Source organism: Pristiophorus japonicus, chromosome 21 (genome assembly GCF_044704955.1).
Source record: "Pristiophorus japonicus isolate sPriJap1 chromosome 21, sPriJap1.hap1, whole genome shotgun sequence".
NCBI classification, from domain to species: domain Eukaryota; kingdom Metazoa; phylum Chordata; class Chondrichthyes; family Pristiophoridae; genus Pristiophorus; species Pristiophorus japonicus.
The window spans coordinates 36,193,329-36,210,787 of NC_091997.1; positions in this window are offsets into that span (position 1 = coordinate 36,193,329).

Sequence of the window (17,459 nt, forward strand, 5' to 3'; positions counted from 1 at the left end):
GTTTCTGGGTTTCACGGGGTTTGTGGGGTTTGTGGGTGGTTTGTGGGGTTTGCAGGGGCTTTGTGGGGTTTGCGGGGTTTGTGGGGGGTTTGTGGGGTTTGCGGGGTTTGCGGAGTTTGTGGAGTTTATGGGGTTTGCGGGGTTTGTGGGGGGTTTGTGGGAGGTTTGTGGTGTTTGTGGGCTTTGTGGGGTTTGCGGGGGGTTTGTGGGGTTTTTGAGGTTTGTGGGGTTTGCGGGGTTTGTGGGGTTTGCTGGGTTGTGGGGGGTTTGTGGGGTTTGTCGGGTTTCCAGTGTATGCGGGGGGTTTGTGGTGTTTGTGGTGTTTGTGGGGTTTGTGGGGTTTGTGGGTTGTTTGTGGGGTTTGCGAGGTTTGTGGGGTTTGCGGGGTTTGTCGGGTTTGCGGGGGGTTTGTGGGGTTTGTGGGGTTTGTGGGGTTAGTGGGGTTTGCGTGGGGTGAATGGGGTTTGTGCGGTTTGTGGGGTTTGTCGGGTTTGCGGGGTTTGTCGGGTTTGCGGGGGGTTTGTCGGGTTTGCGGGGGGTTTGTGGGGATTGTGGGGTTTGTGGGGTTTGCGGGGTTTGGGGGTTTTGGGGGTTTGTGGGTTTGTGGGGTTTGCGGGGTTTGTGGGGTTTGTGGGGTTTGCGTTGTTTGTGGGGTTTGTGGGGTTTGTGGGGTATGTGGGGTTTGCGGGGTTTGTGTGGTTCGCGGGGTTTGCTAGGTTTGCTCCGTTTGTGGGGGGTTTGTGGGGTTTGTGGGGTGTTTGTGGGGTTTGTGGGGTTTGTGGGGTTTGGGGGTTTGTGGGGTTTGCAAGGTTTGTGGGTGGTTTGTGGGGTTTGCGGGCTTTGTGGGGTTTGTGGGGTTTGTGGAGATTGCGGGGTTTGTGGGGTTTGCGAGGGGTTTGTGGGGTTTTTGAGGTTTGTGGAGTTTGCGGGGTTTGTGCGGTTTGCGGGGATTGTGGGGTTTCTGGCGTTTGCGAGGGGTTTGTGGGGTTTTTGAGGTTTGTGCGGTTTGTGGGGTTTGCGGGGTTTTTCGGGTTTGTGGGTTTTGGGGGTTGGGGGGTTTGAGGGGGGTTTGTGGGGTTTGTGGGTTTGTGGGGTTTGTGGGGTTAGTGCGGTTTGCGGGGTTTTTCGGGTTTGTGGGGTTTGGGGGTTTGTGGGGTTTGCGGGAGGTTTGTGGGGTTTGTGGGGTTTGGGGGGTTGTGGGTATTGTGGGGTTTGTGGGGTTTGGGGGTTTGTAGGGTTTGTGGGGTTTGTGGGTTTGTGCGGTTTGGGGGTTTGTGGGGGGGTTTGCGGGGTTTGTGGGGGGTTTGTGGGAGGTTTGTGTTGTTTGTGGGCTTTGTGGGGTTTGCGGGGGGTTTGTGGGGTTTTTGAGGTTTGTGGGGTTTGCGGGGTTTGTGGGGTTTGCTGGGTTGTGGGGGGTTTGTGGGGTTTGTCGGGTTTCCAGTGTATGCGGGGGGTTTGTGGTGTTTGTGGTGTTTGTGGGGTTTGTGGGGTTTGTGGGTTGTTTGTGGGGTTTGCGAGGTTTGTGGGGTTTGCGGGGTTTGTCGGGTTTGCGGGGGGTTTGTGGGGTTTGTGGGGTTTGTGGGGTTAGTGGGGTTTGCGTGGGGTGAATGGGGTTTGTGCGGTTTGTGGGGTTTGTGGGGTATGCGGGGTTTGTGGGGTTTGTGGGGGGTTTGTGGGTTTTGTGGGGGGTTTGTGTGGTTTGTGGGATTTGTGGGGTTTGTGGGGTTTGGGGGTTTGCGGAGTTTGCGGGGTTTTTCGGGTTTGTGGGGTTTGTGGGGTTTGTGGGGTTTGCGGCGTTTAGGGGTTTGTGGGGTTTGTGGGGTGTTTGTGGGGTTTGTGGGGTTTGTGGGGTTTGCGGGGTTTGTCGGGTTTGCGGGGGGTTTGTCGGGTTTGCGGGGGGTTTGTGGGGATTGTGGGGTTTGTGGGGTTTGCGGGGTTTGGGGGTTTTGGGGGTTTGTGGGTTTGCGGGGTTTGTGGGGTTTGTGGGGTTTGCGTTGTTTGTGGGGTTTGTGGGGTTTGTGGGGTATGTGGGGTTTGCGGGGTTTGTGTGGTTCGCGGGGTTTGCTGGGTTTGCTCGGTTTGTGGGGGGTTTGTGGGGTTTGTGGGGTTTCTGAGTTTTGCGGGGGGTTTGCGGGGTTTGTGGTTGGTTTGTGGGGTTTGTGGGGTTTGCAGGGAGTTTGCGGGGTTTGTGGTTGGTTTGTTCTGTTTGTGGGGTTTGTGGGGTTTGGGGGGTTGTGGGTATTGTGGGGTTTGTGGGGTTTGGGAGTTTGTGGGGTTTGTGGGGTTTGTGGGTTTGTGCGGTTTGGGGGTTTGTGGGGGGGTTTGTGGGGTTTGTGGGTTTTTTGGATTTGTGGGGTTTGTGGGGTTTGTGGGGTTTGCGGGGTTTGTGTGGTTCGCGGGGGTTTGTGGGGTTTGCGGGGTTTGTGGGTTTTTTAGATTTGTGGGATTTGGGGGTTTGTGGGTTTTGCGGTGTTTGTGGGGTTTGTGGGGTTTGCGGGGTTTGTGGGGTTTGTGAGGTTTGTGGGTTTGTAGGGTTTGTGTGGTTTGTGGGGTTTGCGCGGTTTGCGGGGGGTTTGCGGGGTTTGTGGTTGGTTTGTGGGGTTTGTGGGGTTTGTGGGGTTCGGGGGTTTGTGGGGTTTGCAAGGTTTGTGGGCGTTTTTTTCGGGTTTGCGGGCTTTGTGGGGTTTGTGGGGTGTTTGTGGGGTTTGTGGGGTTTGTGGGGTTTGGGGGTTTGTGGGGTTTGCAAGGTTTGTGGGTGGTTTGTGGGGTTTGCGGGCTTTGTGGGGTTTGTGGGGTTTGTGGAGATTGCGGGGTTTGTGGGGTTTGCGAGGGGTTTGTGGGGTTTTTGAGGTTTGTGGAGTTTGCGGGGTTTGTGCGGTTTGCGGGGATTGTGGGGTTTCTGGCGTTTGCGAGCGGTTTGTGGGGTTTTTGAGGTTTGTGCGGTTTGTGGGGTTTGCGGGGTTTTTCGGGTTTGTGGGTTTTGGGGGTTGGGGGGTTTGAGGGGGGTTTGTGGGGTTTGTGGGTTTGTGGGGTTTGTGGGGTTAGTGCGGTTTGCGGGGTTTTTCGGGTTTGTGGGGTTTGGGGGTTTGTGGGGTTTGCGGGAGGTTTGTGGGGTTTGTGGGGTTTGGGGGGTTGTGGGTATTGTGGGGTTTGTGGGGTTTGGGGGTTTGTGGGGTTTGTGGGGTTTGTGGGTTTGTGCAGTTTGGGGGTTTGTGGGGGGGTTTGCGGGGTTTGTGGGGGGTTTGTGGGAGGTTTGTGGTGTTTGTGGGCTTTGTGGGGTTTGCGGGGGGTTTGTGGGGTTTTTGAGGTTTGTGGGGTTTGCGGGGTTTGTGGGGTTTGCTGGGTTGTGGGGGGTTTGTGGGGTTTGTCGGGTTTCCAGTGTATGCGGGGGGTTTGTGGTGTTTGTGGTGTTTGTGGGGTTTGTGGGGTTTGTGGGTTGTTTGTGGGGTTTGCGAGGTTTGTGGGGTTTGCGGGGTTTGTCGGGTTTGCGGGGGGTTTATGGGGTTTGTGGGGTTTGTGGGGTTAGTGGGGTTTGCGTGGGGTGAATGGGGTTTGTGCGGTTTGTGGGGTTTGTGGGGTATGCGGGGTTTGTGGGGTTTGTGGGGGGTTTGTGGGTTTTGTGGGGGGTTTGTGTGGTTTGTGGGATTTGTGGGGTTTGTGGGGTTTGGGGGTTTGCGGAGTTTGCGGGGTTTTTCGGGTTTGTGGGGTTTGTGGGGTTTGTGGGGTTTGCGGCGTTTAGGGGTTTGTGGGGTTTGTGGGGTGTTTGTGGGGTTTGTGGGGTTTGTGGGGTTTGCGGGGTTTGTCGGGTTTGCGGGGGGTTTGTCGGGTTTGCGGGGGGTTTGTGGGGATTGTGGGGTTTGTGGGGTTTGCGGGGTTTGGGGGTTTTGGGGGTTTGTGGGTTTGTGGGGTTTGCGGGGTTTGTGGGGTTTGTGGGGTTTGCGTTGTTTGTGGGGTTTGTGGGGTTTGTGGGGTATGTGGGGTTTGCGGGGTTTGTGTGGTTCGCGGGGTTTGCTGGGTTTGCTCGGTTTGTGGGGGGTTTGTGGGGTTTGTGGGGTTTCTGAGTTTTGCGGGGGGTTTGCGGGGTTTGTGGTTGGTTTGTGGGGTTTGTGGGGTTTGCAGGGAGTTTGCGGGGTTTGTGGTTGGTTTGTTCTGTTTGTGGGGTTTGTGGGTTTTGGGGGGTTGTGGGTATTGTGGGGTTTGTGGGGTTTGGGAGTTGTGAGGTTTGTGGGGTTTGTGGGTTTGTGCGGTTTGGGGGTTTGTGGGGGGGTTTGTGGGGTTTGTGGGTTTTTGGATTTGTGGGGTTTGTGGGGTTTGTGGGGTTTGCGGGGTTTGTGTGGTTCGCGGGGGTTTGTGGGGTTTGCGGGGTTTGTGGGTTTTTTGGATTTGTGGGATTTGGGGGTTTGTGGGTTTTGCGGTGTTTGTGGGGTTTGTGGGGTTTGCGGGGTTTGTGGGGTTTGTGAGGTTTGTGGGTTTGTAGGGTTTGCGTGGTTTGTGGGGTTTGCGCGGTTTGCGGGGGGTTTGCGGGGTTTGTGGTTGGTTTGTGGGGTTTGTGGGGTTTGTGGGGTTCGGGGGTTTGTGGGGTTTGCAAGGTCTGTGGGCGGTTTTTTCGGGTTTGCGGGCTTTGTGGGGTTTGTGGGGTGTTTGTGGGGTTTGTGGGGTTTGTGGGGTTTGGGGGTTTGTGGGGTTTGCAAGGTTTGTGGGCGGTTTGTGGGGTTAGCAGGCTTTGTTGTGTTTGTGGGGTTTGTGGGGCGTTTGTGGGTTTTGTGGGGTTTGCGGGGTTTTTTGGGTTTGCGGGGTTTGTGGGACTTGCCGGGTTTGTGGGGCATTTGTGGGGTTTGTGGGATTTGCGGGGTTTGTGGGGAGTTTGTGGGGTTCGGGGGTTTGTGGGGTTTGCAAGGTTTGTGGGCGTTTTTTTCGGGTTTGCGGGCTTTGTGGGGTTTGTGGGGTGTTTGTGGGGTTTGTGGGGTTTGTGGGGTTTGGGGGTTTGTGGGGTTTGCAAGGTTTGTGGGTGGTTTGTGGGGTTTGCGGGCTTTGTGGGGTTTGTGGGGTTTGTGGAGATTGCGGGGTTTGTGGGGTTTGCGAGGGGTTTGTGGGGTTTTTGAGGTTTGTGGAGTTTGCGGGGTTTGTGCGGTTTGCGGGGATTGTGGGGTTTCTGGCGTTTGCGAGCGGTTTGTGGGGTTTTTGAGGTTTGTGCGGTTTGTGGGGTTTGCGGGGTTTTTCGGGTTTGTGGGTTTTGGGGGTTGGGGGGTTTGAGGGGGGTTTGTGGGGTTTGTGGGTTTGTGGGGTTTGTGGGGTTAGTGCGGTTTGCGGGGTTTTTCGGGTTTGTGGGGTTTGGGGGTTTGTGGGGTTTGCGGGAGGTTTGTGGGGTTTGTGGGGTTTGGGGGGTTGTGGGTATTGTGGGGTTTGTGGGGTTTGGGGGTTTGTGGGGTTTGTGGGGTTTGTGGGTTTGTGCGGTTTGGGGGTTTGTGGGGGGGTTTGCGGGGTTTGTGGGGGGTTTGTGGGAGGTTTGTGGTGTTTGTGGGCTTTGTGGGGTTTGCGGGGGGTTTGTGGGGTTTTTGAGGTTTGTGGGGTTTGCGGGGTTTGTGGGGTTTGCTGGGTTGTGGGGGGTTTGTGGGGTTTGTCGGGTTTCCAGTGTATGCGGGGGGTTTGTGGTGTTTGTGGTGTTTGTGGGGTTTGTGGGGTTTGTGGGTTGTTTGTGGGGTTTGCGAGGTTTGTGGGGTTTGCGGGGTTTGTCGGGTTTGCGGGGGGTTTATGGGGTTTGTGGGGTTTGTGGGGTTAGTGGGGTTTGCGTGGGGTGAATGGGGTTTGTGCGGTTTGTGGGGTTTGTGGGGTATGCGGGGTTTGTGGGGTTTGTGGGGGGTTTGTGGGTTTTGTGGGGGGTTTGTGTGGTTTGTGGGATTTGTGGGGTTTGTGGGGTTTGGGGGTTTGCGGAGTTTGCGGGGTTTTTCGGGTTTGTGGGGTTTGTGGGGTTTGTGGGGTTTGCGGCGTTTAGGGGTTTGTGGGGTTTGTGGGGTGTTTGTGGGGTTTGTGGGGTTTGTGGGGTTTGCGGGGTTTGTGGGGTTTGCGGGGTTTGTCGGGTTTGCGGGGGGTTTGTGGGGATTGTGGGGTTTGTGGGGTTTGCGGGGTTTGGGGGTTTTGGGGGTTTGTGGGTTTGTGGGGTTTGCGGGGTTTGCGTTGTTTGTGGGGTTTGTGGGGTTTGTGGGGTATGTGGGGTTTGCGGGGTTTGTGTGGTTCGCGGGGTTTGCTGGGTTTGCTCGGTTTGTGGGGGGTTTGTGGGGTTTGTGGGGTTTCTGAGTTTTGCGGGGGGTTTGCGGGGTTTGTGGTTGGTTTGTGGGGTTTGTGGGGTTTGCAGGGAGTTTGCGGGGTTTGTGGTTGGTTTGTTCTGTTTGTGGGGTTTGTGGGGTTTGGGGGGTTGTGGGTATTGTGGGGTTTGTGGGGTTTGGGAGTTTGTGGGGTTTGTGGGGTTTGTGGGTTTGTGCGGTTTGGGGGTTTGTGGGGGGGTTTGTGGGGTTTGTGGGTTTTTTGGATTTGTGGGGTTTGTGGGGTTTGTGGGGTTTGCGGGGTTTGTGTGGTTCGCGGGGGTTTGTGGGGTTTGCGGGGTTTGTGGGTTTTTTGGATTTGTGGGATTTGGGGGTTTGTGGGTTTTGCGGTGTTTGTGGGGTTTGTGGGGTTTGCGGGGTTTGTGGGGTTTGTGAGGTTTGTGGGTTTGTAGGGTTTGCGTGGTTTGTGGGGTTTGCGCGGTTTGCGGGGGGTTTGCGGGGTTTGTGGTTGGTTTGTGGGGTTTGTGGGGTTTGTGGGGTTCGGGGGTTTGTGGGGTTTGCAAGGTTTGTGGGCGTTTTTTTCGGGTTTGCGGGCTTTGTGGGGTTTGTGGGGTGTTTGTGGGGTTTGTGGGGTTTGTGGGGTTTGGGGGTTTGTGGGGTTTGCAAGGTTTGTGGGCGGTTTGTGGGGTTAGCAGGCTTTGTTGTGTTTGTGGGGTTTGTGGGGCGTTTGTGGGTTTTGTGGGGTTTGCGGGGTTTTTTGGGTTTGCGGGGTTTGTGGGACTTGCCGGGTTTGTGGGGCATTTGTGGGGTTTGTGGGATTTGCGGGGTTTGTGGGGAGTTTGTGGGGCTGGTGGGGTTTTCGGGGTTTGTGGGGGGTTTGTGGGGTTTGCTCGGTTTGTGGGATTTTGTGGGGTGTGTGGGGTTTGTGGAGTTTGCGGGGGGTTTGTGGGGTTTGCGGGGAATTTTGTGGGGGGTTTGTGGGGTTTGTTGGGTTTGCGGAGTTTGTGGGGTTTGTGGGTTTTGTGGGGTTTGTGTGGTTCACGGGGGTTTGTGGGTTTTGCGGGGTTTGTGGAGTTTGCGGGGTTTGCGGGGGCTTTGTGGGGTTTGCAAGGTTTGTGGGGTTTCTGGGTTTCACGGGGTTTGTGGGGTTTGTGGGTGGTTTGTGGGGTTTGCAGGGGCTTTGTGGGGTTTGCGGGGTTTGTGGGGGGTTTGTGGGGTTTGCGGGGTTTGCGGAGTTTGTGGAGTTTATGGGGTTTGCGGGGTTTGTGGGGGGTTTGTGGGAGGTTTGTGGTGTTTGTGGGCTTTGTGGGGTTTGCGGGTTGTTTGTGGGGTTTTTGAGGTTTGTGGGGTTTGCGGGGTTTGTCGGGTTTGCGGGGGGTTTGTGGGGTTTGTGGGGTTTGTGGGGTTAGTGGGGTTTGCGTGGGGTGAATGGGGTTTGTGCGGTTTGTGGGGTTTGTGGGGTATGCGGGGTTTGTGGGATTTGTGGGGTTTGTGGGGGGTTTGTGGGTTTTGTGGGGGGTTTGTGTGGTTTGTGGGATTTGTGGGGTTTGTGGGGTTTGGGGGTTTGCGGAGTTTGCGGGGTTTTTTCGGGTTTGTGGGGTTTGTGGGGTTTGCGGCGTTTAGGGGTTTGTGGGGTTTGTGGGGTGTTTGTGGGGTTTGTGGGGTTTGTCGGGTTTCCGGGGTTTGTCGGGTTTGCGGGGGGTTTGTCGGGTTTGCGGGGGGTTTGTGGGGATTGTGGGGTTTGTGGGGTTTGCGGGGTTTGGGGGTTTTGGGGGTTTGTGGGTTTGTGGGGTTTGCGGGGTTTGTGGGGTTTGTGGGGTTTGCGTTGTTTGTGGGGTTTGTGGGGTTTGTGGGGTATGTGGGGTTTGCGGGGTTTGTGTGGTTCGCGGGGTTTGCTGGGTTTGCTCGGTTTGTGGGGGGTTTGTGGGGTTTGTGGGGTGTTTGTGGGGTTTGTGGGGTTTGTGGGGTTTGGGGGTTTGTGGGGTTTGCAAGGTTTGTGGGTGGTTTGTGGGGTTTGCGGGCTTTGTGAGGTTTGTGGGGTTTGTGGAGATTGCGGGGTTTGTGGGGTTTGCAAGGGGTTTGTGGGGTTTTTGAGGTTTGTGGAGTTTGCGGGGTTTGTGCGGTTTGCGGGGATTGTGGGGTTTCTGGCGTTTGCGAGGGGTTTGTGGGGTTTTTGAGGTTTGTGCGGTTTGTGGGGTTTGCGGGGTTTTTCGGGTTTGTGGGTTTTGGGGGTTGGGGGGTTTGAGGGGGGTTTGTGGGGTTTGTGGGTTTGTGGGGTTTGTGGGGTTAGTGCGGTTTGCGGGGTTTTTCGGGTTTGTGGGGTTTGGGGGTTTGTGGGGTTTGCGGGAGGTTTGTGGGGTTTGTGGGGTTTGGGGGGTTGTGGGTATTGTGGGGTTTGTGGGGTTTGGGGGTTTGTGGGGTTTGTGGGGTTTGTGGGTTTGTGCGGTTTGGGGGTTTGTGGGGGGGTTTGCGGGGTTTGTGGGGGGTTTGTGGGAGGTTTGTGGTGTTTGTGGGCTTTGTGGGGTTTGCGGGGGGTTTGTGGGGTTTTTGAGGTTTGTGGGGTTTGCGGGGTTTGTGGGGTTTGCTGGGTTGTGGGGGGTTTGTGGGGTTTGTCGGGTTTCCAGTGTATGCGGGGGGTTTGTGGTGTTTGTGGTGTTTGTGGGGTTTGTGGGGTTTGTGGGTTGTTTGTGGGGTTTGCGAGGTTTGTGGGGTTTGCGGGGTTTGTCGGGTTTGCGGGGGGTTTGTGGGGTTTGTGGGGTTTGTGGGGTTAGTGGGGTTTGCGTGGGGTGAATGGGGTTTGTGCGGTTTGTGGGGTTTGTGGGGTATGCGGGGTTTGTGGGGTTTGTGGGGGGTTTGTGGGTTTTGTGGGGGGTTTGTGTGGTTTGTGGGATTTGTGGGGTTTGTGGGGTTTGGGGGTTTGCGGAGTTTGCGGGGTTTTTCGGGTTTGTGGGGTTTGTGGGGTTTGTGGGGTTTGCGGCGTTTAGGGGTTTGTGGTGTTTGTGGGGTGTTTGTGGGGTTTGTGGGGTTTGTGGGGTTTGCGGGGTTTGTCGGGTTTGCGGGGGGTTTGTCGGGTTTGCGGGGGGTTTGTGGGGATTGTGGGGTTTGTGGGGTTTGCGGGGTTTGGGGGTTTTGGGGGTTTGTGGGTTTGTGGGGTTTGCGGGGTTTGTGGGGTTTGTGGGGTTTGCGTTGTTTGTGGGGTTTGTGGGGTTTGTGGGGTATGTGGGGTTTGCGGGGTTTGTGGGTTTTTTGGATTTGTGGGATTTGGGGGTTTGTGGGTTTTGCGGTGTTTGTGGGGTTTGTGGGGTTTGCGGGTTTTGTGGGGTTTGTGAGGTTTGTGGGTTTGTAGGGTTTGCGTGGTTTGTGGGGTTTGCGCGGTTTGCGGGGGGTTTGCGGGGTTTGTGGTTGGTTTGTGGGGTTTGTGGGGTTTGTGGGGTTCGGGGGTTTGTGGGGTTTGCAAGGTTTGTGGGCGTTTTTTTCGGGTTTGCGGGCTTTGTGGGGTTTGTGGGGTGTTTGTGGGGTTTGTGGGGTTTGTGGGGTTTGGGGGTTTGTGGGGTTTGCAAGGTTTGTGGGCGGTTTGTGGGGTTAGCAGGCTTTGTTGTGTTTGTGGGGTTTGTGGGGCGTTTGTGGGTTTTGTGGGGTTTGCGGGGTTTTTTGGGTTTGCGGGGTTTGTGGGACTTGCCGGGTTTGTGGGGCATTTGTGGGGTTTGTGGGATTTGCGGGGTTTGTGGGGAGTTTGTGGGGCTGGTGGGGTTTTCGGGGTTTGTGGGGGGTTTGTGGGGTTTGCTCGGTTTGTGGGATTTTGTGGGGTGTGTGGGGTTTGTGGAGTTTGCGGGGGGTTTGTGGGGTTTGCGGGGAATTTTGTGGGGGGTTTGTGGGGTTTGTTGGGTTTGCGGAGTTTGTGGGGTTTGTGGGTTTTGTGGGGTTTGTGTGGTTCACGGGGGTTTGTGGGTTTTGCGGGGTTTGTGGAGTTTGCGGGGTTTGCGGGGGCTTTGTGGGGTTTGCAAGGTTTGTGGGGTTTCTGGGTTTCACGGGGTTTGTGGGGTTTGTGGGTGGTTTGTGGGGTTTGCAGGGGCTTTGTGGGGTTTGCGGGGTTTGTGGGGGGTTTGTGGGGTTTGCGGGGTTTGCGGAGTTTGTGGAGTTTATGGGGTTTGCGGGGTTTGTGGGGGGTTTGTGGGAGGTTTGTGGTGTTTGTGGGCTTTGTGGGGTTTGCGGGTTGTTTGTGGGGTTTGCGAGGTTTGTGGGGTTTGCGGGGTTTGTCGGGTTTGCGGGGGGTTTGTGGGGTTTGTGGGGTTTGTGGGGTTAGTGGGGTTTGCGTGGGGTGAATGGGGTTTGTGCGGTTTGTGGGGTTTGTGGGGTATGCGGGGTTTGTGGGATTTGTGGGGTTTGTGGGGGGTTTGTGGGTTTTGTGGGGGGTTTGTGTGGTTTGTGGGATTTGTGGGGTTTGTGGGGTTTGGGGGTTTGCGGAGTTTGCGGGGTTTTTTCGGGTTTGTGGGGTTTGTGGGGTTTGCGGCGTTTAGGGGTTTGTGGGGTTTGTGGGGTGTTTGTGGGGTTTGTGGGGTTTGTCGGGTTTGCGGGGGGTTTGTCGGGTTTGCGGGGGGTTTGTGGGGATTGTGGGGTTTGTGGGGTTTGGGGGGTTTGGGGGTTTTGGGGGTTTGTGGGTTTGTGGGGTTTGCGGGGTTTGTGGGGTTTGTGGGGTTTGCGTTGTTTGTGGGGTTTGTGGGGTTTGTGGGGTATGTGGGGTTTGCGGGGTTTGTGTGGTTCGCGGGGTTTGCTGGGTTTGCTCGGTTTGTGGGGGGTTTGTGGGGTTTGTGGGGTGTTTGTGGGGTTTGTGGGGTTTGTGGGGTTTGGGGGTTTGTGGGGTTTGCAAGGTTTGTGGGTGGTTTGTGGGGTTTGCGGGCTTTGTGGGGTTTGTGGAGATTGCGGGGTTTGTGGGGTTTGCGAGGGGTTTGTGGGGTTTTTGAGGTTTGTGGAGTTTGCGGGGTTTGTGCGGTTTGCGGGGATTGTGGGGTTTCTGGCGTTTGCGAGGGGTTTGTGGGGTTTTTGAGGTTTGTGCGGTTTGTGGGGTTTGCGGGGTTTTTCGGGTTTGTGGGTTTTGGGGGTTGGGGGGTTTGAGGGGGGTTTGTGGGGTTTGTGGGTTTGTGGGGTTTGTGGGGTTAGTGCGGTTTGCGGGGTTTTTCGGGTTTGTGGGGTTTGGGGGTTTGTGGGGTTTGCGGGAGGTTTGTGGGGTTTGTGGGGTTTGGGGGGTTGTGGGTATTGTGGGGTTTGTGGGGTTTGGGGGTTTGTGGGGTTTGTGGGGTTTGTGGGTTTGTGCGGTTTGGGGGTTTGTGGGGGGGTTTGTGGGGTTTGTGGTTTTTTTGGATTTGTGGGGTTTGTGGGGTTTGTGGGGTTTGCGGGGTTTGTGTGGTTCGCGGGGGTTTGTGGGGTTTGCGGGGTTTGTGAGTTTTTTGGATTTGTGGGATTTGGGGGTTTGTGGGTTTTGCGGTGTTTGTTGGGTTTGTGGGGTTTGCGGGGTTTGTGGGGTTTGTGAGGTTTGTGGGTTTGTAGGGTTTGCGTGGTTTGTGGGGTTTGCGCGGTTTGCGGGGGGTTTGCGGGGTTTGTGGTTGGTTTGTGGGGTTTGTGGGGTTTGTGGGGTTCGGGGGTTTGTGGGGTTTGCAAGGTCTGTGGGCGGTTTTTTCGGGTTTGCGGGCTTTGTGGGGTTTGTGGGGTGTTTGTGGGGTTTGTGGGGTTTGTGGGGTTTGGGGGTTTGTGGGGTTTGCAAGGTTTGTGGGCGGTTTGTGGGGTTAGCAGGCTTTGTTGTGTTTGTGGGGTTTGTGGGGCGTTTGTGGGTTTTGTGGGGTTTGCGAGGTTTTTTGGGTTTGCGGAGTTTGTGGGGTTTGTGGGTTTTGTGGGGTTTGTGTGGTTCACGGGGGTTTGTGGGTTTTGCGGGGTTTGTGGAGTTTGCGGGGTTTGCGGGGGCTTTGTGGGGTTTGCAAGGTTTGTGGGGTTTCTAGGTTTCACGGGGTTTGTGGGGTTTGTGGGTGGTTTGTGGGGTTTGCAGGGGCTTTGTGGGGTTTGCGGGGTTTGTGGGGAATTTGTGGGGTTTGCGGGGTTTGCGGAGTTTGTGGAGTTTATGGGGTTTGCGGGGTTTGTGGGGGGTTTGTGGGAGGTTTGTGGTGTTTGTGGGCTTTGTGGGGTTTGCGGGGGGTTTGTGGGGTTTTTGAGGTTTGTGGGGTTTGCGGGGTTTGTGGGGTTTGCTGGGTTGTGGGGGGTTTGTGGGGTTTGTCGGGTTTCCAGTGTATGCGGGGGGTTTGTGGTGTTTGTGGTGTTTGTGGGGTTTGTGGGGTTTGTGGGTTGTTTGTGGGGTTTGCGAGGTTTGTGGGGTTTGCGGGGTTTGTCGAGTTTGCGGGGGGTTTGTGGGGTTTGTGGGGTTTGTGGGGTTAGTGGGGTTTGCGTGGGGTGAATGGGGTTTGTGCGGTTTGTGGGGTTTGTCGGGTTTGCGGGGTTTGTCGGGTTTGCGGGGGGTTTGTCGGGTTTGCGGGGGGTTTGTGGGGATTGTGGGGTTTGTGGGGTTTGCGGGGTTTGGGGGTTTTGGGGGTTTGTGGGTTTGTGGGGTTTGCGGGGTTTGTGGGGTTTGTGGGGTTTGCGTTGTTTGTGGGGTTTGTGGGGTTTGTGGGGCATGTGGGGTTTGCGGGGTTTGTGTGGTTCGCGGGGTTTGCTGGGTTTGCTCGGTTTGTGGGGGGTTTGTGGGGTTTGTGGGGTGTTTGTGGGGTTTGTGGGGTTTGGGGGTTTGTGGGGTTTGCAAGGTTTGTGGGTGGTTTGTGGGGTTTGCGGGCTTTGTGGGGTTTGTGGGGTTTGTGGAGATTGCGGGGTTTGTGGGGTTTGCGAGGGGTTTGTGGGGTTTTTGAGGTTTGTGGAGTTTGCGGGGTTTGTGCGGTTTGCGGGGATTGTGGGGTTTCTGGCGTTTGCGAGGGGTTTGTGGGGTTTTTGAGGTTTGTGCGGTTTGTGGGGTTTGCGGGGTTTTTCGGGTTTGTGGGTTTTGGGGGTTGGGGGGTTTGAGGGGGGTTTGTGGGGTTTGTGGGTTTGTGGGGTTTGTGGGGTTAGTGCGGTTTGCGGGGTTTTTCGGGTTTGTGGGGTTTGGGGGTTTGTGGGGTTTGCGGGAGGTTTGTGGGGTTTGTGGGGTTTGGGGGGTTGTGGGTATTGTGGGGTTTGTGGGGTTTGGGGGTTTGTGGGGTTTGTGGGGTTTGTGGGTTTGTGCGGTTTGGGGGTTTGTGGGGGGGTTTGCGGGGTTTGTGGGGGGTTTGTGGGAGGTTTGTGGTGTTTGTGGGCTTTGTGGGGTTTGCGGGGGGTTTGTGGGGTTTTTGAGGTTTGTGGGGTTTGCGGGGTTTGTGGGGTTTGCTGGGTTGTGGGGGGTTTGTGGGGTTTGTCGGGTTTCCAGTGTATGCGGGGGGTTTGTGGTGTTTGTGGTGTTTGTGGGGTTTGTGGGGTTTGTGGGTTGTTTGTGGGGTTTGCGAGGTTTGTGGGGTTTGCGGGGTTTGTCGGGTTTGCGGGGGGTTTGTGGGGTTTGTGGGGTTTGTGGGGTTAGTGGGGTTTGCGTGGGGTGAATGGGGTTTGTGCGGTTTGTGGGGTTTGTGGGGTATGCGGGGTTTGTGGGGTTTGTGGGGGGTTTGTGGGTTTTGTGGGGGGTTTGTGTGGTTTGTGGGATTTGTGGGGTTTGTGGGGTTTGGGGGTTTGCGGAGTTTACGGGGTTTTTCGGGTTTGTGGGGTTTGTGGGGTTTGTGGGGTTTGCGGCGTTTAGGGGTTTGTGGGGTTTGTGGGGTGTTTGTGGGGTTTGTGGGGTTTGTGGGGTTTGCGGGGTTTGTCGGGTTTGCGGGGGGTTTGTCGGGTTTGCGGGGGGTTTGTGGGGATTGTGGGGTTTGTGGGGTTTGCGGGGTTTGGGGGTTTTGGGGGTTTGTGGGTTTGTGGGGTTTGCGGGGTTTGTGGGGTTTGTGGGGTTTGCGTTGTTTGTGGGGTTTGTGGGGTTTGTGGGGTATGTGGGGTTTGCGGGGTTTGTGTGGTTCGCGGGGTTTGCTGGGTTTGCTCGGTTTGTGGGGGGTTTGTGGGGTTTGTGGGGTTTCTGAGTTTTGCGGGGGGTTTGCGGGGTTTGTGGTTGGTTTGTGGGGTTTGTGGGGTTTGCGGGGAGTTTGCGGGGTTTGTGGTTGGTTTGTTGTGTTTGTGGGGTTTGTGGGGTGTTTGCGGGGGGTTTGTGGTGTTTGCGGGGTTTGCGGGGTTTGAGGGGGGTTTGCGGGGTTTGTGGGGTTTGTGGGGTTTGCGGGGTTTGCTGGGGTTTTGCGGGGTTTGTGGTCGGTTTGTGGGGTTTGCGGGGTTTGCGGAGTTTGTGGGGTGTTTGTGGGGTTTGTGGGGTTTCCAAGGTTTGTGGGCGGTTTGTGGGGTTTGTGGGGTTTGTGGAGCTTGTGGGGTGTTTGTGAGGTTTGTGGGGTTTGTGGGGTGTTTGTGGGGTTTGTGGGGTTTGTGGGGTTTGCGGGGTTTGCGGGATTTCTGGGGTTTGTGGGGTTTGTGGGGATTGCAGGGGGTTTTCAGGGTTTGTGGGGTTTGTGGAATTTGTGTGGTTTGCGGGGGGTTTGTGGGGTTTGTGGGGTTTGCTGGGTTTGTGGGGATTGCAGGGGGTTTGCAGGGTTTGTGGGGTTAGTGGGATTTGTGAGATTTGTGGGTTTTGTGGGGTTTGTGAGAGCTGGGGTTTGTGGGGATTGCAGGGGGTTTGCAGGGTTTGTGGGGTTTGTGGAATTTGTGTGGTTTGCGGGGGGTTTGTGGGATATGCGGAGTTTGTGGGGGGTTTGCAGCGTTTGTGGAGTTTGTGCGATTTGCGGGGTTTGTGGGGGGTTTGTGGGGTTTGTGGAGTTTGCTTGGTTTGTGGGGGGTTTGTGATGCTTGTGGGGTTTGCGGAGTTTGTGAGGTTTGCGGGGTTTGCGGGGGGTTTGTAGGGTTTGCGAGTTTTGCGGGGTTTGCAGGGTTTGTGGTGGGTTTGTGGGCTTTGTAGGGTTTGCGGCGTTTGCGGGTTTTGTGGGGTTTGCGGGGGGCGGGGTTTGTGGGGTCTGCGGGGTTTTTTGGGTTTGTTGGGTTTGGGGGTTGGGGGGTTTGTGGGGTTTGTGGGGTTTGTGGGTTTGTAGGGTTTGTGGGTTTTGTGGGGTTTGTGGGATTTGTGCGGTTTGCGGGGTTTTTCGGGTTTGTGGGGTTTGGGGGTTTGTGGGGTTTGCGGGGGGTTTGTGGGGTTTGTGGGGTTTGTGGGTTTGTGGGTATTGTGGGGTTTGTGGGGTTTGCGGGGTTTGTGGGGTTTGCGGGGTTTGTGGGGTTTGTGGGGTTTGTGGGATTTGGGGGGTTGTGGGGTTTGTGGTGTTTGTGGGGTTTGTGGGGTTTGCGGGGTTTGTGGGGTTTGTGGGGTTTGTGGGTTTGTAGGGTTTGCGTGGTTTGTGGGGTTTACGCGGTTTGCGGGGGGTTTGCGGGGTTTGTGGTTGGTTTGTGGGGTTTGTGGGGTTTGTGGGGTTTGTGGGGTTTGGGGGTTTGTGAGGTTTGCGAGGTTTGTGGGCGGTCTTTTCGGGTTTGCGGGCTTTGTGGGGTTTGTGGGGTGTTTGTGGGGTTTGTGGGGTTTGTGGGGTTTGGGGGTTTGTGGGGTTTGCAAGGTTTGTGGGTGGTTTGTGGGGTTTGCGGGCTTTGTGGGGTTTGTGGGGTTTGTGGAGATTGCGGGGTTTGTGGGGTTTGCGAGGGGTTTGTGGGGTTTTTGAGGTTTGTGGAGTTTGCGGGGTTTGTGGGGTTTGCGGAGATTGTGGGGTTTCTGGGGTTTGCGAGGGGTTTGTGGGGTTTTTGAGGTTTGTGGGGTTTGCGGGGTTTGCGGGGTTTTTCGGGTTTGTGGGGTTTGGGGGTTGGGGAGTTTGAGGGGGGTTTGTGGGGTTTGTGGGTTTGTGGGGTTTGTGGGGTTTGTGGGGTTTGTGCGGTTTGCGGGGTTTTTCGGGTTTGTGGGGTTTGGGGGTTTGTGGGGTTTGCGGGAGGTTTGTGGGGTTTGTGGGGTTTGGGGGGTCGTGGGTATTGTGGGGTTTGTGGGGTTTGGGGGTTTATGGGGTTTGTGGGGTTTGTGGGTTTGTGCGGTTTGGGGGTTTGTGGGGGGGTTTGTGGGGTTTGTGGGTTTTTTGGATTTGTGGGGTTTGTGGGGTTTGTGGGGTTTGCGGGGTTTGTGTGGTTCGCGGGGGTTTGTGGGGTTTGTGGGTTTTTTGGATTTGTGGGGTTTGTGTGGTTCGCGGGGGTTTGTGGGGTTTGCGGGGTTTGTGGGATTTGGGGTTTTGTGGGATTTGGGGGTTTGTGGGATTTGGGGGTTTGTGGATTTTGCGGTGTTTGTGGGGTTTGTGGGGTTTGTGGGGTTTGTGGGGTTTGTGGGGTTTGTGGGTTTGTAGGGTTTGCGTGGTTTGTGGGGTTTGCGGGGGGTTTGCGGGGTTTGTGGGGTTTGTGGGGTTTGTGGGGTTCGGGGGTTTGTGGGGTTTGCGAGGTTTGTGGGCGGTTTTTTCGGGTTTGCGGGCTTTGTGGGGTTTGTGGGGTGTTTGTGGGGTTTGCAAGGTTTGTGGGCGGTTTGTGGGGTTTGCAGGCTTTGTGGGGTTTGTGGGGTTTGTGGGGTGTTTGTGGGGTTTGTGGGGTTTGCGGGTTTTTTTGGGTTTGCGGGGTTTGTGGGATTTGCCGGGTTTGTGGGGCATTTGTGGGGTTTGTGGGATTTGCGGGGTTTGTGGGAGTTTGTAGGGCTGGTGGGGTTTTCGGGGTTTGCGGGGGGTTTGTGGGGTTTGCTCGGTTTGTGGGGTGTTTGTGGGGTGTGTGGGGTTTGTGGGTTTTGTGGGGTTTGTGTGGTTCACGGGGGTTTGTGGGTTTTGCGGGGTTTGTGGAGTTTGCGGGGTTTGCGGGGGCTTTGTGGGGTTTGCAAGGTTTGTGGGGTTTCTGGGTTTCACGGGGTTTGTGGGGTTTGTGGGTGGTTTGTGGGGTTTGCAGGGGCTTTGTGGGGTTTGCGGGGTTTGTGGGGGGTTTGTGGGGTTTGTTGGGTTTGCGGAGTTTGTGGAGTTTATGGGGTTTGCGGGGTTTGTGGGGGGTTTGTGGGAGGTTTGTGGTGTTTGTGGGCTTTGTGGGGTTTGCGGGGGGTTTGTGGGGTTTTTGAGGTTTGTGGGGTTTGCGGGGTTTGTGGGGTTTGCTGGG